The sequence below is a fragment of the Stomoxys calcitrans genome, chromosome 1 (genome assembly GCF_963082655.1).
Source record: "Stomoxys calcitrans chromosome 1, idStoCalc2.1, whole genome shotgun sequence".
Taxonomy (NCBI): Eukaryota; Metazoa; Arthropoda; class Insecta; order Diptera; family Muscidae; genus Stomoxys; species Stomoxys calcitrans.
Window position 1 is genome coordinate 252,120,308 of NC_081552.1, and position 22,873 is coordinate 252,143,180.

The following is a 22,873-nucleotide window of genomic DNA, read 5'->3' on the forward strand; positions in this document are numbered from 1 at the left end:
CAATTTCATTGTTTTTAAAGAAAAAAATAGTATTTATTGGAACAAAAAGGGCCATTTTACAGCTGAACACAAAAAATTAAACAAAAAAAGTATTCATCATTGCAAAAAAACAAAAAAATAAATAACATAATTTAAAAAAATTAATACTTTGTTATTCGACCACCGCGTCTTATAACTTCTTTTAAACGGTTTGACATCGATTGGACTAATTTAGCGGTTATATTTTGGTCTATATTAGTCCATTCCTCCATTATCACCTGTTGCATTTGACTCTTGCTCGAAAAATTGCGCGTTCTCAATTTGCGTTCGAGATGTTCCCAAAGATGTTCAATTGGGTTCAAGTCGGGACTTTGAGGAGGAGTTTTAATGACTTTGGGGCAGTTATACAGCATCCACATCTTGGTATTTAAAGCAGAATGTTTGGGGTCATTATCTTGATAATATTGAAAGTTATTACCAAGCCCAAGTTTTACAGCACTATCTTTTAAATTCCTCTTTAAAATGTCAATGTAATACTTATGATCCATTACTCCATTAATAATTTCAAGATTTCCCGCTCCTGAAGCCGCCATACACCCCCAAACCATTAAACCACCTCCACCATGTTTTACAGTAGCAACTGTGTTTCGTTCTTCAAGCTCTGTATTTGGTTTTCTGTACACTATGATCTTTCCATCGCACCCAAAAAGATTAAACTTGCTCTCGTCTGCAAAAATGACTGTTTTCCAAAATGATTCGGGCTGTTTTACATACATTTTTGCGAAGTTTAGCCTTTTCACTCGGTTTATTTTATTTATAAAGGGCTTCTTACGTGCAGTTCTTCCTCTGTAACTATGCCTTTTGAGTGTATTTCGAATTGTTTGTGTAGTAACTTCCTTCCCTAAATATTCCATAGTGTTTTTACGAAGAATGGTCGCATTTGTCTTCGGAGTTTTCTGAACTTGCCGCACTAGCCAACGCACATCTCCAACTGAAAGTGCTTTTGGTCGACCAGATCTTGGTTTATTGTCAACAGTTTTCGTTTCTGTCCACTTTCTGATGATGGATTGTATAGTAGATCGTGGTCTATTTAATATTTCACTGATAGTTTTTTGAGTTAAACCATTCCTGTGGTGTTTTATTATCAAAACTTTTACCTCATCAGAAACCTCGTTTTGCTTACGACCCATTTTGACAAAAACTATATTTTCAATGAAATTAAATATTTGCTGTCAAGGGCAAAGCCTCCTTTACTAAATAAAACAGAAAAGGGGGATTCCCAAATAATATTTGAATTTGACTTTGATGATAGCACATCAATGATGAATACTTTTTTTGTTCTGTTTTTGGTGTTATTATATAAAATTGCATTTTTTGCGCTAATTAAATTTATTTTTTGAATTTATTTTAAAACATATTACGAAAAATAAACTATTGCATAAAACTGCATTATTTGTTTACTTTAAATTTTCTTCAATTACCCAAAATAAGTGAATTTATTATCAATTTTGCTAATGATGAATACTTTTTTTGACCGCTGTATGTGTTTTGTGAGTGTACCTAGTGGTATTTCTTCATTTCTCACAACTTATAAAGTTGTAGCATTTGCATTTCATTTACACATATACAGTGGTGTCACACACATGCTTATGAGTTTCATGTAGCACATAAAAATTTCTCTTGAAGTAGTCGTCTATATGTCTTCTCATGAAAGAAGTCTCTTTGACCAAAAACAAAAGTTTCGAAATTGGACTGTTTAACAATAACAACAGCAACAAAAACACGAATATAAAACACAACACAAGAGATTACTAGCTAATGTGGGTGGAATTCATCAATGTCAACATTAACATAACATTTTGTGTTACGACAAAAAAAAACAGTGTTAAAAGCTTTAACATTTTCTGTTTGTTTAAAAGAAAATAAAAATTCATGAGGGAAAATTGGTGGCAAACATAATAAAAGTCAGGCATGCTACATATATAAATAACTAGGTATGCTTAAATAGAGGAATTACATCAACAAAGTTGAGCTATGCCATTTTCCAGATTGATGATTTTTGTTGGCATCAATTCTGAGGGAGTTTATTTAAATTTCAAGAGATTTAGAGTGAAATTTTTGATTTTATTAGATGGATGTTTCAGGCCGTTTGATCGATTAGCCATGCTCCTCATCCTCATCATTCATTTCACACTATATTTTTAGTTGGGACTTCTTCATTCATTCGGGCAACAAGATATAGCCAATGTTCAAAAGTGGTGTCATTCTTTTTGTCTATGGCAGTGTAGAAGTTGATAAAATTGTTGACTATATCAAAGCTTTAGCTTCGAACTTTCTCTATTTGCCATTATTTACTATATCAAAGCTTTAGCTTCGAACTTTCTCTATTTGCCATTATTTAGGCGTTCCGAGCGTCATTGTTTTTTCCCCACTTAATAGCAGACCCACCTTACTGACGCTTATTGGTCTTTTCAAAGGCTGAAGTTACTGCTCTCGAACATTGACCCATAATAAAGGTTCTATTACGCGGTATGTAGGTCAAATTTAACACGTGTAGAGTGGTACATGTTGTGGGATACAAATGAAACTAACATATGAAAATCACTTTTCAAAATAGCACATGTAAGTTTTTGGTTTGGCTCTATTCCTTCTAAGAAAAACCTAAAGAAATCAGCTGTTTTTGTAGTCAGTCGAATAAAAGCAACCCCAAATTAAATTGTTTTCACAAATTTATGATTTAACCAGATTTCTTTAGCTTTAACAATTTTTACGCATTAAAAAATCAGATTTGCTCATATTTTTAGGTTAAGTCATACGAAAATAACATAAAAGTGTGATAGAAGAAATGATGAAACAATTTTGACAGGCATTTTAAATAACATGCGAATACAAATAGTAACATGTCATAAGACAGCTACATGCCGTGTAATAGCGGCTTAACGATGTCGTTGGCATAGCCGAACAGCATGTGTTCTTTGGTGAATAGTGTGTCATGACTATTCACCTCTTTAGCAAGCCTATTCACCTCTCCTGCGCTCTTGTTTATTTAAAGGGATACCAAGAATGACACCAGTGTTACCACTGCAGACAAAAAATTTGCTACTACAAACTTTCAAAAAACCTACTAAATAGCCGACCAAAATTTTTTTCTTAAAAATCGGTACACAAATGTGAGTACCATAACGCGTAACTGTTATGATATTGTATTGATAATTGAGCATACTCAGAAAGGAAAATTAGTGCCCAATTTGCTATTATAAATCCCAATTAAACACGTTTTTTTTATAAAAACAATACCAAAAGATGGCAAATTTGTCCATGAACATTCAATTAAGGAACAGGGGCAAACTTCTCACATATCAATAAGTGCTGTTCGATTCATGTTTAAGCTCAATGATAAAGGGCCTCCTATTTTATAGCTAAGTCCGAATGTCGTGCCGCAGTGCGACAGCTTTTTGGGGAGAAGTTATAAAAGGGCAGTCATGCCATTTTTATACCCTCCACCATAGGATGGGGGTATACTAATTTCGTTATTCTGTTTGTAACTCCTCGAAATATTCGTCTCAGACCCCATAAAGTATATATATTCTTTATGGGGGGTCTGGCGAGCAGAATGTGTTGTATTCTTCTCCAACAGGATGATAAGAAAATCCCAGGATAATATGTCTCATTGTCTTGTTCTGCATTGAACGTTTCGGAGATGTTACTTTCTTTTTTAATTGGCGAACTGTGTCAGTTAGCGTTGTCCAGCATAGTTATATAAATTTTGCATGTATCTCAGAAATGGCAAGAAACACCTTTGGATGTATAGGGCTGTAGAATGAGGCTTTGATGTCGACAAAAATATGGAAAGTGTCGATGCTTTTTCTTCAGTCTTCTCCAGAATTGTGCATAGTTGGTCTTTGATCGATTTACCAGATCTAAATCCGCATTAATAAGGCCCAATTTTCACTTGTATGCGAAGGTTTATCCTTCTGTATTGTCTCTTGTCCGCACATGAGTTTATACATATGCCTTATCAACGTGTTACCTGTGCTCTTAAATAGCTGCATCATGGCAACCCATCGGCTCCTGAGGTCTTGTTGTTCCTCAACCGGTTGTCTTTGTCTTTTGTTATCCATTTCATGCGAAAAATCGAGCAAATTTTAAATTATCAACTATAAAACCGATGTCTGGTTGCTTTTTTGTTGCGTTCAAAATACTTTACCGATACATTTTGAAATAGTATAGATATCAAAATGTAGTATCTAGGCATTTTGAAACACGATACATTGTTCAAATACAAAGAAAACAAAATTTCGGAAGTCACTATACGCGTCTGTCTCCAGATTTCCCTCTCTGTCCTTGCAGGAAAATATGTCTGTACCTTATTTACCGATAATTCTCCATTGCTTACCGCATTGCTACTAATTGCAGTGTTGCCATGTATGCTGAATTATTGGCAGCATTAAGCAATTGAGTAGGGCGCCCCGGTAGCCGAGTTGGTAGCGTGCTTGGATTACCAGTGCAGGGGTCGTGGGTTCGATACCCGCCAGAAGCCTTGGTCTGTCGTTACTGTGTTATTACAATGGACTTAAAATTGTCTAAGGGAGTCTTTAAAGGACTGCCGCTCCTACCTAACATAACCTAAGCAATTGAGTATGTCGAGTGGAGTGTGTCTTTGGCATCTGTGAAGTTTGCGGCTTTCCGCTGTCCAGCTTTCGTGCAGTCAACTGTTTTTATGCGGATGCTGCAGCAATACAAAGATCCCAATCGATGTTTGCTCTCCGATCGTGCGCTGGATGAATGTCTTCCCTCTTAAAAAACTGATCAATAAGGGTTCTCTTTTCTTTATCGGTGGAAGAAGTTTTCTTCACCCCATTTCATCCATTTATTCAGATAATTTTTCGATAAAACAACACAGAACACGAGTTTTGATAATAAGTTTCAAGGATTTGTAGTCTTTTATGAATTTCTCCATGATGAAATAGCAGAGTATTTTGAAAACTTTTCGCTTTCACAGATGAAGTTTGAACACAAGTGCTGCCCACCGTAAAAAAACAAAACTCATTAATAATTACCCTTTAGGTCCTAACTTCCTATTTTAAATCTACAAAACCTCGAGTCTTAAATTTTAAACCAATAATGCAAACCGTTAGGTCTATATGACATACAAGTTGTGTATTTCCATTTGAGGTTAACTTGTTTTGTAGTTGGTTAATTGCTTAGAAGATCTCTCCTGTAAAGTTTAATGTTTGTTACTATAATATTTGTGACGAAAAGGGAATAACATTTTTCCTTTTGTTTAATTTTTATTGGTTATTTTTTTTTGACGGCGTTAATTGGCTAGTGTATATCAAATATTTATTTTCTTTTGACAGTTGTTGAACAGTTCCAATCATTAGCGTCAAACCATTAAATGATGCTTGCTAACCACGTACGAATAATCTTTTGATCATTAAGCTTTTCGAAAAGGTCATTAACATTGGTCGCCGAATTAGAGAAAATGATCTCTAAGATTTTAAGTGGTTTGCATAGCTTTTGGTATTTAAAGGCAATTTAAACGAGATCTTTATATCTGTAACAAGTGTGGGAGAACTACATTAAAAATTAGTATGACAATCTTGTTAGCCTTACAGTTCCAACACACTTTTCAATTATTTCATACACATACATACAGTAGGTATGTATGTATGTATGTATGTGTGTATGATTTTTGCTACATCCCTCCAAACATTTGGAAGTGACTTTCTCACTCCCTCCCAGAATAGTCACTTTTTAGGTCCTTTTGTATGATAGTTTTTAGAGATTTCAAGATTTACAACAACAAAATACATTACTGTCGGAATTCTATCATTCATGTTTCACTAATTAGTTTCTCATAATCAACTGTTATTGCTACAAATTTAAAAATAGATTTTTTGTTGTTGTTTTGGACGCTAACTCAAAAAACCCCAAACAAGAGAATGTATGTTAACTTAGCCTTCTGTAATGAAGAAAGGCCTGTAGCACAGAGGGATAGCATACGCCTCACAATCGTAAGGTTGGCTGTTCAAATCCCAGTCAGGGAAAATCATTGCAAATAAAATCTTCGATTATTAATCTTTGATTTGGAAAAGAAATAAATTAGAAAGAGAAATAAAAATAAGCCTCACTCTAAAAGGTAAAAAAAACATAAGGCAAATAAAATTTATTTTTATCAATGACGTTGATAATCGAATTTTACACTTTTTTTAGTGCCTATTTAGTCACTCATGGGTATATATCGCCAAGTGGCACGTTTTCTCCCGTACCGAGACACTAATTAGAGTAAAAAATGATATCGCCTGAGATTGTTTTCAACTTTCTTGAGTGCAGATTTAGTGACTCGCACGATAGAAAATGTTTGGAGGGATTCACCCAAAAAGCATCTTAATCCGTTAACAATATGTATTGAAAAAAAAAAGTGAACTGTCACTTTACTGCGGTGACATTTCTTAATATGCCGTTAGGTAGCACAACTTTTGTTGAGTTGGTTGTTGGTTTTAACTAGACGTCTATGTAATTGCCCTTAATTACCTACTGCTGGTTGGCAGACAATTGTCCAGTTTTGTGTTCATAAATGTCCACTAAGAGCATCATACATACACACTCACACATAGCCGGTGTGAATTGGTTCAAACCACTTGCAAAAGTTTTCAAGACAAGAATAATAAACGAAAAATTTCTAAGAAATTTGCAATTAATCGAGGTCCTCAGCAAGCAGCGAGAGAGACCTCATTCTCATCATGGAGTACAAGTGAAAATGTTTATTTAATTAACGTTTACTCTTTGTTTATCTCACCTTTAGAGATACACCCATAACCTACCCACATAACTACTTACAATTGCCAGTACAACATAGGGAGAGAGCGAGCTCACATAAGCAAATAAGCATGGATGCATGCCAGAATGCGTCATTGGCGATTTTCTGCTTTTATGTCTTTTCTTTGTTTATTAACAAAAGACGCGGAACTGCTCTTAAGGTATGTACCTAATGTGTAAACAGTGGCTCGAAATGTAAAAAAAGCTTTGCTTTGCGAAGAGAACTGATTGAAAATAGTATGGGAAATGTAAATAAAAAGTATTGTAAAAAATGCAGAGGTTTTCCTATAAAGATTTTTTATTAATTAATTGTTATAGTACCTTTTCGTTTGGGGAATGGGTAATTTTGGTACCCTTTTTTGGGAAGTGGGTAGTTTAAGCATCCTTTCCTTTAGAAATTAGTTGTTTAAGCACCCCCTCCTTTGGAAATGGGTAGTTTTAGTACCCTTGCCTTGGGAACCGGGTGGTTTTATTACTCTTTCCTATGGAAATGGGGAATTTTCCTTTGGAAATTGATAGAGTTAGTACCCTTCTTTTGGAAATAGGTAGATTCAGTACCCTTTCCTTTGGAAATGGTTATCCGTTCCTTTAGATATGGGTAGTTTTTGTACCCTTTCCCTTGGAAATAGGTAGTTTTAGTACCCTTTTCTTTAAAAATGGGTAGCTTTAGTACCATTTCTTTGGAAAATCTGTAGTTTTAATACTATTTCCTTCAAAAATGGGTAGCTACAGTAACCTTTGCTTTGGAAATGGGTAGCTTTACTACCATTTCCTTGGGAAATCTGTAGTTTTAGTACCCTTTCTGTTGAAAATAGGTAGTTTTAGTACCCTTTCCTTTGGAAATGGACATTTTTAGTACCCTCGTTTGGAAATGGGTAGTTTTAGTAACCTTTCCTTCGGAAATCGGTAGTATTAATACCCTTTCCCATGGAAATTGTTAGTTTTAGTACCCTTTCCTTTGCAAATGGGTTGTTTTAGTACCTTTTCCTTTGCAAATGGACAGTTGTAGTACCCTTTTCTTTGGAAATGGTTAGTTTTAGTACACTTTCCTTTGGAAATTGCTAGTTTTAGTACACTTTCCTTTGTAAATTTTTAGTTTTAGTACCCTTTCCTTTGGAAGTGGGTAGTTTTAGCACCCTCTTCTTTGGAAATGGGTGGTTTTATTACCCTTTCCTATAGAAATGGGTAATTTTAGTATCATTTGCATTTGAAAAAGGGTAGTTATTGCACCCTTTCCTTTAGAAATGGGTAGTTTTAGTACCCTATCGTTTGGGAATGCTTAGTTGTAGTACCCTTTCCTTTGGAAATGGGTGATTTTGTTACCCTTTCTTTGGAAATGGGTAATTTTGACACCCTTTCCTTTGAAAACGGGTAGTTTTAGTACCCTTTCCTTTGGAAATGGGTAATTTTGGTACCCTTTCCTTTGGAAATGGGTAATTTTAGTACCCTCTCCTTTGGAAATGGCTAATTTTGGTACCCTTTTCTTTGGAAATGTATAGTTTTGGTAGCCTTTCCTTTGAAAACGGGTAGTTTTAGTACCCTTTCCTTTGGAAATGGGTAATTTTAGTACCCTTTCCTTTGGAAATGGCTAATTTTCCTTGGGAAAATGGTAATTTCAGTACCCTTTCCTTTGGAAATGGCTAATTTTGGTACCCTTTCCTTTTGAAATGGATAATTTTGATTCCCTTTCTTTGGAAATGGGTAATTTTGGTACCCTTTCCTTTGAAAGTGGGCCCTTTCCTTTGGAAATGAGTAGTTTGAGTACCCTTTCCCAATGTGTGGGTATTAATTGTTCAATTTCTTTTCTGGTCTTGATGAAATCACATGAAATTTAAGCGTATCTTTGTGCAAACATTTTAATTTGCCATAATTTTCCGATGAAAATATGTGACCACTGTGCCTTATTTTGCCAAGCTTTGTTTTTCTTTGTGAGACTTAGTATGCATGAATATTTGGCATTTCATGCTCGAATTTCATTTTTGTTTAGAGAATTAATTGAATCAGCATAAAGCAGCCTCAAATGAAATGTATTCTTTGTACTAACACTTTACCCAAAAGGCCCTCCCCCACCCACACACCACACAAAGGTCAATCATTGAGTAGTAGAACACACCCCAATAATAATGATTAATTAAAAATTCCTGTTTTGTTGTGTCGGGTTAAGGTTGCGTTAAGAAGAAAAATGAAACCAAAAAGGAAGCCGAACCCTTAAAGTCACAAACGATATGAGAAAGGTGATGATGGTGGTAATTATCCTTATTTAAATTTTTGCCATATTCAATAATAATTTCTATATGAAATTAATTAGAATTTAACTGAATGAAGCCAGCAACACAAAACAACAACCCACAAAGAAACAAAAGAAACCAGCCCTACGCCCAGCCGGTCATCATCCATTTGGCCAGAAGGGAGCGTTGTTTAAATACTTGGAATAAAAGCTGTTGCTATTATTTAAGGTTGTTGCTGTTGCTATTCTTCTTCTTTTTTGCTTGGTTGGTTGCTGTTGTCGTCGTCGTCGTCGTTTTTGGTATGGCTTTAGTACATGCCATAATAATTAACCCTCTCTCCCACACCCACAATAACTTTCGTTGTCCCGTTAGGGCAGCATATAAATACACCAAGAAGACATGAGGACAATCCCATTCTATGCAACCATCTATCAGCCCCTCCGCGCCCTCCATATCCATTAGTTTTTATGGCTCCTATATATTTGAATGCTAAATGTTGAACAACGCGTAGAGTCCATTAAATTTATTGCTAATCTTGCTTTTGTGTTGGCTGTTGTTCTTTACTCCCTCTCCCTCTCTCGCTCTCTCTCTCTCACGCACTGTCATTTAAAGTTTTATTTGTTGTCTTAGTTCCCCTGATGTTGGGTAGTCATTTGGTTGGCGGCTATCCCGAAAGTGAATAAACGGCAACATAAATCTCCAAAAATTTACAACAGATTTAATTGCGGTGCAAGAAGGTGGGGCTAATCAAAAATATGTGGCATCTCTGCAAGTGCTGTGATATAATTTTGTGATCTGTGCGTTATGTGTGGTGTAAAATATTTTTTAACTTTTGATCTCAAATTGTTTGCTAATTAAGTCAAAATGAAAAATGCAATGATTCTGCCAGGAAGCAAAAGTATAGTGTGTTAGTTTTAGGAAGTGTTTGCTCATCGTTCTTATGGATTGATTAACAAAAAAAATCTACTTAAAGGCAGTGTTGCCATTAAAGTTGTACAATCAGCTCGTCTTAAAACCTTTTCATGAGCAGCAGTTATGTAAACTGACAGCAACGTAATTAGTATAGGATTTTACCTTAAAAATTATAACTGGTTATAATACTGGGAACAACGGTTAACAATTTTTACAACAATAGAAATTTGGCAAACAAAAAATTATTCGTTTAAAAATTTTGTTTTGTAAAACGTGTTTTTTGAGTGGGGTATGTAGACTTTTCTGTGCCAATGTAGATCTGAATGTTATTTTACTGCGTGTCGCTAAACTGGTATGCACATTTGAGGTGCATATTTTACGTAGCTGAAAATACTTCTCATAGATTCAAATGACAAAAATGTGTGGAAGAATTTAAAATTTTAGAATTTATTTTTGATCGACGTGCTGCTGCACGAATGTCATCTGTCGGTATATTGGCCTATTCCAGTTGAATGGCTTCCTTCGGCGCATTAATACTGGAATATTTTTTTATTCCTTACCTTGCTCTTTGAAATGGCCCAAATATAAAACTCCCTATTAGGTCTAGGGGTGATCTAAAAAAAGAAGAATCAAACCGATCGGCCCATAAATAGCTGTTTGATAAGCAATTCAAAATTTGGCATCTTCGGGGGGACCAAATTTTAAGCCCCATGAATCAGTCCCTGGTCTGATTAGACGACACCTCAACATTGACTGTTTTTAGTTTCGCGTACACATCTTTATCCGTTCAAAAGTTCTAGAATGATTTCTTCACTTTCGCCTTTTTGATCTTATAAGGCTTTACCTTGAGCTCGTTTTCAATATATTTCATCCTTTGACGTAATATCTTCAGATCTTTAGCATTTGATTGCCACTACGGCTTGGTTTTCGTTGAATTCGTGCCTTCACTCGCCGAACCATTTCAGTTTTTGTTGTAGGTTTTTTTGGACCATCATGATGGCAACGCTACCGGTATCTTTTAAACGATGCGATACACAAACAGTTTGGTGTTTAAGCTCGCCTAAGATGTTTAAGTTCGCTTGTGAACGATACATAAGTGTAAGCTGTCAATAAAGCAAATATCATGTATCTGTCATTTATACTAGTGTGAACTTGGTAACGCTTCGTGTCAGCTTCCCTTTATGTTGTGATGGCATGCGATGCTGTTGTTGTAGTCACATTTTCATATGGAGGTGGCGATCCTCGTCAAGCTCCTGTAGGTGGGCAACGTCGTTCCGGTCCAAAAGGACCGATCACCGCTGGAACATGGTGGCCATTAGTTATTTAAAAACGCCAATAACTCGCCTTGTCATAGCGAGCATCATGGGTACTCAGTATTTGTGCAAGAGCCGGTGCCGCCCGGCTTCTCACTGAGACATTCCACTCGTTACCGCTGATTGTCCGCGACTGCCGTTGCAACTACTCCGTATGCCCGGTAGCTCGCAGCTAAACTTCTTGTGACAGCAATGAACCCCACACAGATTGGACCTCAATGTTCAAGATTGTGTGGAACTCACATCCCGTGCCGGAATGCTCGATGCTGTCCTCATGTTTTGCAATTGGCATAATCCATGCTGATGGCCTGCAATTGAAAATTCTTCAGGTTGTACCTTAAGTGTATGGCCAGGGAAGGAATATCACCCCTATACGATTCTCAGTAAAATATTAATATTACATTTTATCATATTTTCACTATGAGAAAATATATTTATTGAAACTCTTTTGAATTTGTTTTTACTAACATTCAACTTGCAACTGCTAAAAAAATATTATATTGACAACACTAATGTGTTTTGTGTTAGAACTATTATTCTAATTCAGAGGGTGTTGTGTTGTTGCAATGTGTGGTGAAGAACAGAGGTGTGGTGTAATCACACCAATTATACCGTTTTGAACGTGAGAGATATCTGCATGTACCTCAGCTGCTGTGACCTTAAAACCATGTGGGTTATCGTCATTTTGTGTTGTATTCAGCATTAAGATTGGAGTGAAATGTGAATTTTCTTGATATGTATATAATTGGTATAAACAGTAAGGACGTTAAAATCCGGAAGCTCAATTTTGATTTTAGAAAATTAAGCCACCCATTTGGCGGTTGTCACAATCGTAATCTACGACAAATTCTAAGAAGTTTTGTCCAAAAAACCATGGGTCTAAAAACTAATGACTAAAGGAAATGAAACTAGTTTTAGTGATTTATCTCTTGGAACACTTACGACTAGACTAGATCTGTTGTTGAAGTTGTTCAATGTAGGTATTTTCTTTCCTTAGGGTATCAACAAATTCCACAAGTGTTTTTCTATTTGTTGAAACCAAAATATTCATTAAAAATTAAACAAAAATATGACTAATCAATATGTGTAGCCCCATAAAAAAGACAATGTTTACACACTACATATCTTATTTTAAAATGAATCCCGATAATTGGGCCAGTAATTTAGTCCATGTTGAAATTAAGTTTAATTAAACCATTTTTGGGGTGATTAATGGCCATTTTATTGTGGCACATATGCTTTTGTGTACCGACCAAAGAAAACAATTCAAAAATGTATAAACAACAAAGCCATACTTATTGCCTTATATAACAACATTAGGCATTTTTTTTAATTCAAACCTCTGAAAAACATATAAAATCAATATAAGATGGCTCAGCAAGTGTGTTGTTTTTTCGTTCAAAACAGTTAATAAACATTTTAGAATTGTGTACATTCAAATTGTGAAAGCATTGTGAGAGGGATAGCTGACAGCTTTTTTTTATGAATAGATATTCTGGCACTTTAGAAATTTCGATGTTGGTATTAAAATAGTATCAAGATTTGCGATTACCACTCAGATCGTTTTCCAAAATCTCTACGAATATTAGTGAGCAGACTTGGTGCTAAACGGACAATAAATGCGCCTTTTATGGGCGCAAGACCTTAAATCGAGAAATCGGTCTATATGGCAGCTATATCCAAATCCTTTTATGTGCCCAAGACCTTAAAACGAGAGATCGGTCTATATGGCAGCTATATCCAAATCTAAACCAATCTGGGCCATATTGCAGAAAGATATCGACGGGCCTAATTTAACTCACTATCCCAAGTTTCGGCGACACCGGACAATAAATGTGCATTTTATTGGCCCAAAACTTTAAATCGAGAGATCGGTCTATAAGGCAGCTATATCCAAATCTGGACCGATATGGGCCAAATTAAAGAAGGATGTCGAAGGGCCTAACACAACTCACTGTCTCAAATTTCAGCAAAATCAGATAAAAAATGTGGCTTTTAAGGGCCTAAGACCCTAAATCGGCGGATCGGTCTATATGGGGGCTGTATCAAGATATAGTCGAACTTTGGACAAAGTCCCAAAAAAAGAATCTGTGCAAAGTTTCAGCGCAATATTTCTATTTTTAAAGACTGTAGCGTGATTTCAACAGACAGGCGGAAGGACGGACATGGCTAGATCGTCTTAGATTTTTACGCTGATCAAGAATATATAGACTTTATAGGTTCGGAAATGGATATTTCGATGTGTTGCAAACAGAATGACAAAATTAATATACGCCATCCTTCGTCGGTGGGTATAAAATGTTACAGTTTGGTACGGTTTATGTCCTGGTGGCGTCATTGGACCGTACTTCTTCAAAGATGTTGCGAATCTTAACGTAAATATTAACGGTGAGCGCTACCGTGAGATGATTTTTTGCCCAAAATGCAAGAGCTTGACTTGCATGACATGTGGTTTCAACAAGATGGTGCCACATACCACACAGCACGCATAACAATGGACTTATTGAGAGGCGAGTTCAGTGAACTTTTTTTCACGTTCGGGACCGGAGAAGTGGGCGCCTAGATCGTATGATTTAACGCCTTAAGACTATTTTTTTGTGGGGCTATGTTAAAGCTTATGTCTATACAGACAAGTCCGCTTCAATTTACGCATTGGAAGACAACATTGAAGTATTTATTCGTGAGATACCGGCCGAAATGTTGGAATGAGTATGCCAAAATTGGACTAAGCCGATGGAGCATTTGAGGCGTAGTCACGGTCAAAATTTGCATTAAATAATCTTCAAACATTAAATTATATGGACCATTACGGTCGATTCAAATAAAGATTTCAAGTATTTTTTTGAATTCTATGGTTTTTTCTTTAACTTTCCCATAGCTCTCAAAAATCACCCTTTATTTGTAAAAATGCTTTGTTTATTCATGTTATCAAATAGACACAGCAGTCTCTTTTGCCATATTGCAAATATATCTTTCGGCGTCATGTAGCCATATCTAAATCTAGGTTTTCTACCAATTACTTATCACCAACGGCAACTTTCTTATCCCAAAAAAATATCTTTAAATGGTAAACAGCTGTTGATAAAGTCTATTGCTGCATTTATGATGAGATAAAATACAATAAAGGTTAAATATCTCCAAAAAAAACTCGGATTTCCATCTTTATCTCGAAAACATAAAATGTTGTTGTTTCTCTCTCTAATCTTGTGTATTTACACCTTTGATGGGAGTGAGAGAGAAGTGTCATAGGGGTATGTAAACTCATAGGTTTTGACGTTTGTGTGCTTTGATCTGTTTGCTGGGTGGAGTTTTCTATTCAATGACGGGTTGCCAGATAATCGATAAGTAAAAAGGGATTTTTGAAAAGGGCAATCGACAAAAAGGAAATTTTCATTTCATATTTGGATCAAATTATTTTTAAATTTTTACCTCCCACCATAGAATGGGTCCTATACTAATCTTTTTTAACACTTCGTAATATTCATCTGCGACCCTATACAGTGTATACAGTGGTGTAAAAAGGGATAAAGGCTGAACCTGATTATTCGTAGATTAATTCAATTTAGAACGGTGACTTAAATATGATATTAAATCACATTTAATTATAGGCTGCTCTTTATGGTAAATTCACTTGGAAAAAAAGAACAGGGACACTTATCAAAACGTTGTAACTACTTATGAGAAGTCTTCTATTTGTAACTGAAAAACAAATGGTTAAAACTTATTCACCTGCTTTATTGCAACCTAAAAATGGTTCCCTGAGTTCATACAACTGAAGAAGAGAAGAAAGTGATTAAATAACTTAAACAAGTAAAAGCGTGCTAAGTTCGACCGGGCCGAATCTTATATACCCTCCACCATGGATCGCATTTGTCGAGTTCTTTTACCGGTGTCTCTTTCTAGGCAAACAAAGGAAAGGATAAAAGAAAAGAATTACTATGCTATTGGAGCAATATCAAGTTAAGGTCCGATTCGGACCATAATGGAATGAAGTAGAAGTCATTGTGTAAAATTTCAGCCAAATCGAAAAAGGATTTCGCCCTTTAGGGACTCAAAAAGTATTATAGCGACACCGTTTTATAGGGGAGCTCTTTTAGGTTATAGACCGATTTAGACCATATTTGACACGTATGTTGAAGGTCATTTGAGAAGCCGTTGTACAAAATTTCACTCAAATCAGATAATAATTGTGCCCTCTAGTGGCTCAAGAAGTCAAGATTCAAGATTGGTTTATATGGCAGCTACATCAGGTTATGGAAACAAACTTAGAACAGTTGTTGAAAATCATAAAAAAACACCTCATTCATAATTTCAGCCAAATCGTATAGGCTTTGCGCCCTCTAAGAGGTTCAAAAAGTCAATACCCCAGGTCGGTTTATATGACAGCTATATCACGTTATGCAACTATTTCACCCGTACTTGGCACAGTTGTTGGGAATCATAACAAACACCTTATGCAAAATTTCAACCAAATCGGATACAAATTGCGCCCTCTAGTGGCTCAAGAAGTCAAGATTCAAGATCGGTTTATATGACAGTTATATCAGATTATAAACCGATTTCCACCATACTTAGCACAGTTGTTGAAAATTATAAAAAAAAACACCTTATGCATAATTTCAGCCAAATCGGATAAAAATTGCTCTCTGTAGTGGTTGAAGAATTCTTGATCCAAGATCGGTTTATATGGCAGCTATATCAAAACCTGGACCGATATGGTCCACTTACAATACCAACCGTCCTACACCTATAAGAAGTATTTGTGCAAAATATCAAGCGTGCTTTAGATAGACAGACGGACGAACGGACATGGTTAGATCGACAACAAATGTCATGACGATCAATAATATATATATTTTATGGGGTCTGAAACGAATATTTTTAGGGGTTACAAACAGAATGACGAAATTAGTATACCCCCATCCTATGGTGGAGGGTATAACAACGTATAAAAACCGTAGAGGAAATGTCAAATATCCTTTTCTGACGCCGCAGAGTATTCAATAGGGTTTAGGTCAAATGATTGCAATAGGTTTTCCAAACTCGGTACAGAAAGCTCTTAGTACTAGAATTCCACTAGACTAGAAGAGTACATTTTTTTCGTTAACTTATATGAACTGTCACTTAATCACGAAAAAATGTCGCGAAAAACAAATATAGTACCAGCCATTAAGTGACATTTTCTCCTCGGAAAATGGAAGCATTTTTTGTCCCCTTAGATATCGTCGTACTCCACAGATGCAGAAAAAAAGACCACAGATTATCAATGAATTGATCTGTGGCCATGTCTCATGGCCTTTTAGGGGAGCTTAGGATTATAACGCTTTTTTATTGATTCAAATGACAAGAATCTGTGGAAGAAATCTAAATTTCAGAATCCTTCAGTTTTGCTCTATATGACCAACTTTTGCCTATCTCGGCTATTTCTCAGAGCCTGCCCGTATTGTGGTCCATTTTTGTACTATGGCTTTCTCTAGTGCATCCCTACAGGTATATATTTTTTTTGCTCTCTTGAAAAGTCCACAACCTTGCGGCTTCCATTTCATTGAAGTTTCTTCTGCCACCCTTATGAACAAATTATGATAATATTGCCGTTAACTTCGATTGTAAGCTCTGCTCAATCTGGCATCCCTGATTTTAATGTCTTCATCGACTATCTCACATATACCTGTGTTTGTTTGACACTGAAACATCATTTTTTGCTCTCCGGTTTATATTTTTTGTGTTTGTTTTATATATGGGTTTCTTGTTCTTTTGGTTTTATAACTCTCAAGTTGCTCGCTTGTTTATTCTTTGTTTATTTTCTTTTTCTGATGATGATGATGATAATAACAAAACAAAAAATTTCGTCTACTTTACTTCGTCTGTGGTTGAAGTCTGTTGTGACTGTTTATCTGAAGCTCTTTCATGCCGATTGCTCTTGCGTTTTTTTTTTAAGTATCTCTTGCCTTTTCCGCCGTCGCCAACTATATTATCAAGATAGAGTACCACCAATGAGTCGCGAGAGTATCAATATCTGAGTGCTGGCTGACAAAGTGTGAGTGTGTGCCTCCATATATCTTTGTTGTCATTATTAGTTGTTTCTTGATATACGGGCGAACTGTGCACTTCGTCTTCTCAGTGTGGTTACGTCGCTGGTCTTGGCTTTCCTTTTCCCGGCAAAGTTTAACTTAAACTATCATTGTTCAGTGTGTATTCCCTTTCAGAACTATCAACGAAGCCTGGGTAGACAAGTCTTGGCTCAATAAACCCCTCGGGCCTTATTTAAAGCAATTAATTAACAGCAATTCTACAATTCATATTAATGGTACATAGTTAAAGATCTGTTTTTTTTTTTTAATAATTTTTATTGTGCGCGTGTGTGTGTTGTGTGTGTGTGTTTTGAGCTGTCGTCTGACACAGCAAAAAGGCAACAACCGCGTGAATTGTGGGCTGGCTGGCAAAAGAAATCTTCGGCTCAAAAGTAGTGAAAGGAAATTGTTGCCGTTGTCCACCAAGACTTTAAACATTAGACACTGGACTGAAGTTGATTTTTTCGTGTTTTTGTTGTTGCTGCTGCTGCTATTTGTTGCTGACTCATTTTAAACTTGTACAAGCCTGCCATTCTTTTGCTACATACTACCATAATGCGCTCCACTGGTGGATCAAGTTTTTTGTAAATAAATAATCAAAAACAAAGAAAATAAAACAATTTTACTCATACATAAATTGGCCATAAATACAGTGGATCAAAGTGAATTTAAAAGGGAACAAAGAATAACCACAATCTAATTTTATGATTTATAACTAAAATGTTGGCAATGAGTTGTGAGTATGAGTTTGTACATTTGTGTGTGTGTGTGTTATGTGTTTTCTATATTTGAGTGAAACATGGTCAAACCCGTCTTTTTCATGCATTTTCAACTGAAAACTGTGATTCATGGTTAATTTTGAGGAACTCTTTAAAAGTGGTGAAATTGGTGAATTATTTTTAAAAGATGCAAAAAAATGAAAGCAATCTTATTAAATATCCATTGAATACATTGAATGAATAAAAACAAACATTTAGGTAATATTGCGAAAAACACCATAAAATACAAAAAGTAATTAGTAAAACAAGTAGGTATAAAAGGGCAAAGTTCGGCAGGGACGAATATTCGGCACAACACAAATTAATTTAAGGCTTAAATAGAATGAAAATTCAGCTCTACACGCAAATATCAAAAAATCAACTCGCAAAAGTTAAACAATTTTTAACATTACCGACTAAAAATCTAAGATGGATCTAGCCATGTCCGTCCGTCTGTCTGTTGAAATCACGCTACAGTCTTTAAAAATAGAGATATTGAGCTGAAACTTTGCACAGAGTTTTATTTTGTCCATAAGCAGCTAAAGTTCTAAGATGGGCTATATCGGACTATATCTTGATATAGCCCCATATAGACCGATCCGCCGATTTAGGTTCTTAGGCCAATAAAAGCCACATTTATTATCCGATTTTGCTGAAATTTGGGACAGTGAGTTGTTTTAGGCCCTTCGACATCCTTCTCCAATTTGGCCCAGATCGGTCCGGATTTGAATATAGCTGCCATGTAGACCGATCTCTCGATTTAAGGCTTTGGGCCCATAAAAGCCACATTTATTATCGGATTTTGCTAAAATTTGGGAGAGTGAGCTGTGTTGGGCCCTTCGACACTTCTCTTTAATTTGGTTCAGATTTGGATATAGCTGCCATATAGACCGATCTTTCGATTTAAGGTCTTGGCGCTTTTATTGTCCGATTTCGCCGAAATTTGGGTCAGTGAGTTGCATTAGGCTCTTCGATATCTTTCTTCAATTTGACTCAAAATGATCAAGATTTAGCCGTCTCATAGACTCGATCTAGGGTTTTGGGCCAATAAAAGGCGCATTTATTGTTCGATTTCGCCGAAATTAGGGACAGTGAGTTGTGTTAGGCCTTTCGAAATTCTTCTTCATTTTGGTCCAGATCGGTCCAGATTTGGATATAGCCGAAATATAGACCGATCTCTTGATTTAAGGTTTTTGGCCCACAAATAAAAAAAGAAAATCTGAATATATATAATTAATTAAAATAAGGCAAACAAGTAAAAATGTGCTAAGTTCAGCCGGGCCGAATCTTATACACCCTCCATTATGGAACGCATTTGTCGAGTTCTTTTCCCGCTATCTCTTTTTAGGCAAACAAAGGATAAAAGAACATAATTACTATGCTATTAGAGCTATATCAAGTTATGGTCCGATTCGGACCATAATTGAATTGAATGTTAGAGACCTTAGAAGAAGTCATTGTGTAAAATTGCAGCCAAATCGAATAGGAATTTGCGCCCTTTAGGGGCTCAAGAAATAAAATAGGGAGATTGGTTTATAGGTGAGGTGTATCAGGCTATAACCGATTCAGACCATATTTGACACGTATATTGAAAGTCATGTGAGAAGCCGCTGTACAAAATTTCATCCAAATCGGAAAATTATTGCGCCCTCTAGAGGCTGATGAAGTGATGATCCCAGATCGATTTATATGACAGCTATATCAGATTATGGACCGATTTGAACTATATTTGGTACAGTTGTTGGAAGTCATAACAAACCTAGTCATGCAAAATTTCAGCCAATCGGATAAAAATTGCACCCTCTAGAAGCTCAAAAGGTCAAAGACCCAAGATCGGTTTATATGGCAGCTATACCAAAACATGGATCGATATGGCCCATTTACTATCTACACTTACAACTACACTTACAAAAAGTAGTTGTGTAAAATTTCAAGCGGCTAGCTTTACTCATTCGAAAGTTATTGTGCCTGCGACAGACAGACGGACATGACTAGCTCGACTTAAAATGTCATAACGATCAACCATATATTGGGTTGCCCAAAAAGTAATTGCGTATTTTTCATATAGTCGGCGTTGACAAATTTTTTCACAGCTTGTGACTCTCTAATTGCATTCTTTCTTCTGTCAGTTATCAGCTGTTACTTTTAGCTTGCTTTAGAAAAAAAGTGTAAAAAAGTATATTTGATTAAAGTTCATTCTAAGTTTTATTAAAAATGCATTTACTTTCTTTTAAAAAATCCACAATTACTTTTTGGGCAACCCAATATATACTTTATAGGGTCTCTCTAGGGCCGCAGAACTGGTTAGTCCAAAGAAGGGTTGCAGAACTCTTCAATTCAGATGTATTTATCTTTTCATGAGTATTTGTTTGTGGTTAAATTTCTCAACGAAATATGTTGCTGAATTTTTTTCCCAATAAAACCCAAAAAGGTGAATTCTTGTTTAAAAGGAATTCTTGAGAAATTCACCTCATTCTATTTCCCTTTAAAGTTAAAAATTATAATGTTTCCCTTTTAATCTTTGATTTCATTTGGTGCACTATTAGCCTTGCGGTCTAATGCCAAGTGCATATCAAATGGCATTTGTCACCGCATGTTGACGTCTACGAAAATTCAGATAACATTGAGGAGATTTTTTTTAAATGGCAACGCTGCTTAAAGACTGCGGCGACGTCAACATTAAAACGCCACTTCCTAACGGTTCGATGACTTTAGAGATGTTGAATGTGTTTACACAGACGATGTATGTACTTATGGGCGACACTATCAAAAGTAATTACCACAACATATTGTAAAACTAATTGAATAGAGTCGAAATAATATTTTAAATAAATACATACATATTTGTACGTGTATGGGGTATTACATAGGAAGTCGGAAGTAGTTTAAGTAGACCAAAAATTTTCCATAGAAACAAAATTTTGACAACATCTTCTTATATATAACAAGTAAAAAAGGCATTAAGTTCTGCCGGGCCGAACTTTGGATACCCACCACCTCGGGTATATATGTAAACCCCATTTCGTCACAATCCGGTGAAAATTGGATAACTTATGCACCTCAAATCGGCACGGACATTGAGTGGTCTAATATATATGTCACTATTCAATTCTGTAGAACCCAATATTTTGTCTTTTTGTCAGATATATCCAATTGTAAACCGATCTGAACCATATTAAGGTCGGATACCGTGAGGCTCACAAAAACTCACTGTTTCAAGTTTCAGCGAATTCGGGTAATAAATAAAGCTTTTATGGGCTAAAAACCCTCTATCGGCAGATCGGTCTATATAACAGCTATATCTAATATAGTCAGATCTGTACCATACTTCGGTCGGATGATGGGAGGCTGCAAAATTCTCACTATTCCAAATTTCAGCTAAATCGGATAAAAAATGAAGCTTTTATGGCTTTCAGACCCTTTGTCGGCAGATCGGTCTATATGACAGCTATATCTAAATATAGTCCGATCTGAATCATATTTGGGCCAGATGTCGGGAGGCTTAAGATAACCCACTGTTCTAAATTTCAGCGATATCGGGTAATAAATAAAGCTTTTATGGCCTTCAGACCCTTTATCGGGAGATCGGTCTATATGGCAGCTATATCTAAAAATATTCTGAACCGTACCATATTTAGTTCGTGTGTCAGGAGGCTAAAAATAACTCACTTTTTAAAATTTCAGCGAAATCAGTAAAAAAATAAAGCTTTTATGGGCTTCAGACCCTTTATCGGCAGATCGGTCTATATAGCAGCTATATCTTAATATAGTCCGATCTGTACCATATTTAGGTCGGATGTTGGGAGGCTGAAAAATTCTCACTATTCCAAATTTCACCGAAATGGGATAAAAAATAAAGTTTTTTATGGGCTTTCAGACCCATTATCGGGAGATCGGTCTATATGGCAGCTATATCTTAATATAGTCCAATCTGAAGCATATTTGGGCCAGATATCGGGGGGCTTAAGATAACCCACTGTTTTAAATTTCAGCGATATCGGGTAATAAATTAAACTTTTATGGCCTTCAAACCCTGTATCGGGAGATCGGTCTATATGGCAGCTATATCTAAATATAGTCTGATCTGAACCATATTTGGGTCAGTTGTCGGAAAACCTTAAACTCACTCACTGTTTCAAATTTCAGCAAAATCGGATGAAAAGTTTTTATGGGCATTAGACCCTTTATCGGAAAATCGGACTATATAGGAGCTATGTCCAAATATGATCCAATTTGGCCCGTTCAAGAACTTAACCAGCGTGCATTAAAAATACGTATTTGTACCAAATTTCAGTTCAATATCTCAATTTTTGAAGGCTCTAGAGTGATTACAACAGACGGACGGACAGACACACGGACATCGTTAAATCGTCTTAGAATTTCACGACGATCCGAAATATATATACTTTGTAGGGTCGGAAATTGATCTTTCGATGTGTTGCAAACGGAATGACTAAATGAATATACCCCCTATCCTACGGTGTTGGTTATAAAAATCAATTTGTGTTTGTTTGTTTGTGTGTTCCTTATAGATTCAAAAACAACTGCACCGATTTTATTGAAATTTTCACAGATGGTGCATAATGATTCCGTGGTGAGAATAGGGTACTGCATTTTTTGATACCTGAAGGGGAGCGGACCCTCCCTCTTAACCAAATTTTCAGAAACGCCAGATCTCGGAGATGGGTGGTGCGATTTAAGCGAAATTTTTATGGCTCTGTCATTGTAACCTAAAAACAAAAATTTGGTATCCAAATTTCGGATGGGGTACCTAGGGGGAGCGTCCCACC

The 22,873-nt window shown here is 36.0% G+C and overlaps 1 protein-coding gene across 9 annotated transcripts in view; it reads left to right on the top strand.

The window, feature by feature from the left end:
- LOC106093800 (prominin-like protein) overlaps positions 1-22,873 on the top strand; it is an 86,896-nt gene that overhangs the window by 15,755 nt on the left and 48,268 nt on the right. The window contains exon 1 of one of the 9 annotated variants that reach the window (XM_059360944.1): positions 17,381-17,561. The exons of 7 other annotated variants lie outside the window; for them this stretch is intronic. The gene's annotated coding sequence lies outside the window, so the exon portion shown is untranslated. Of the gene's footprint in view, positions 1-17,380; positions 17,562-17,602; positions 18,062-22,873 lie in introns of those variants that run through there. One more of the 9 variants, XM_059360957.1, reaches the window with a different exon arrangement.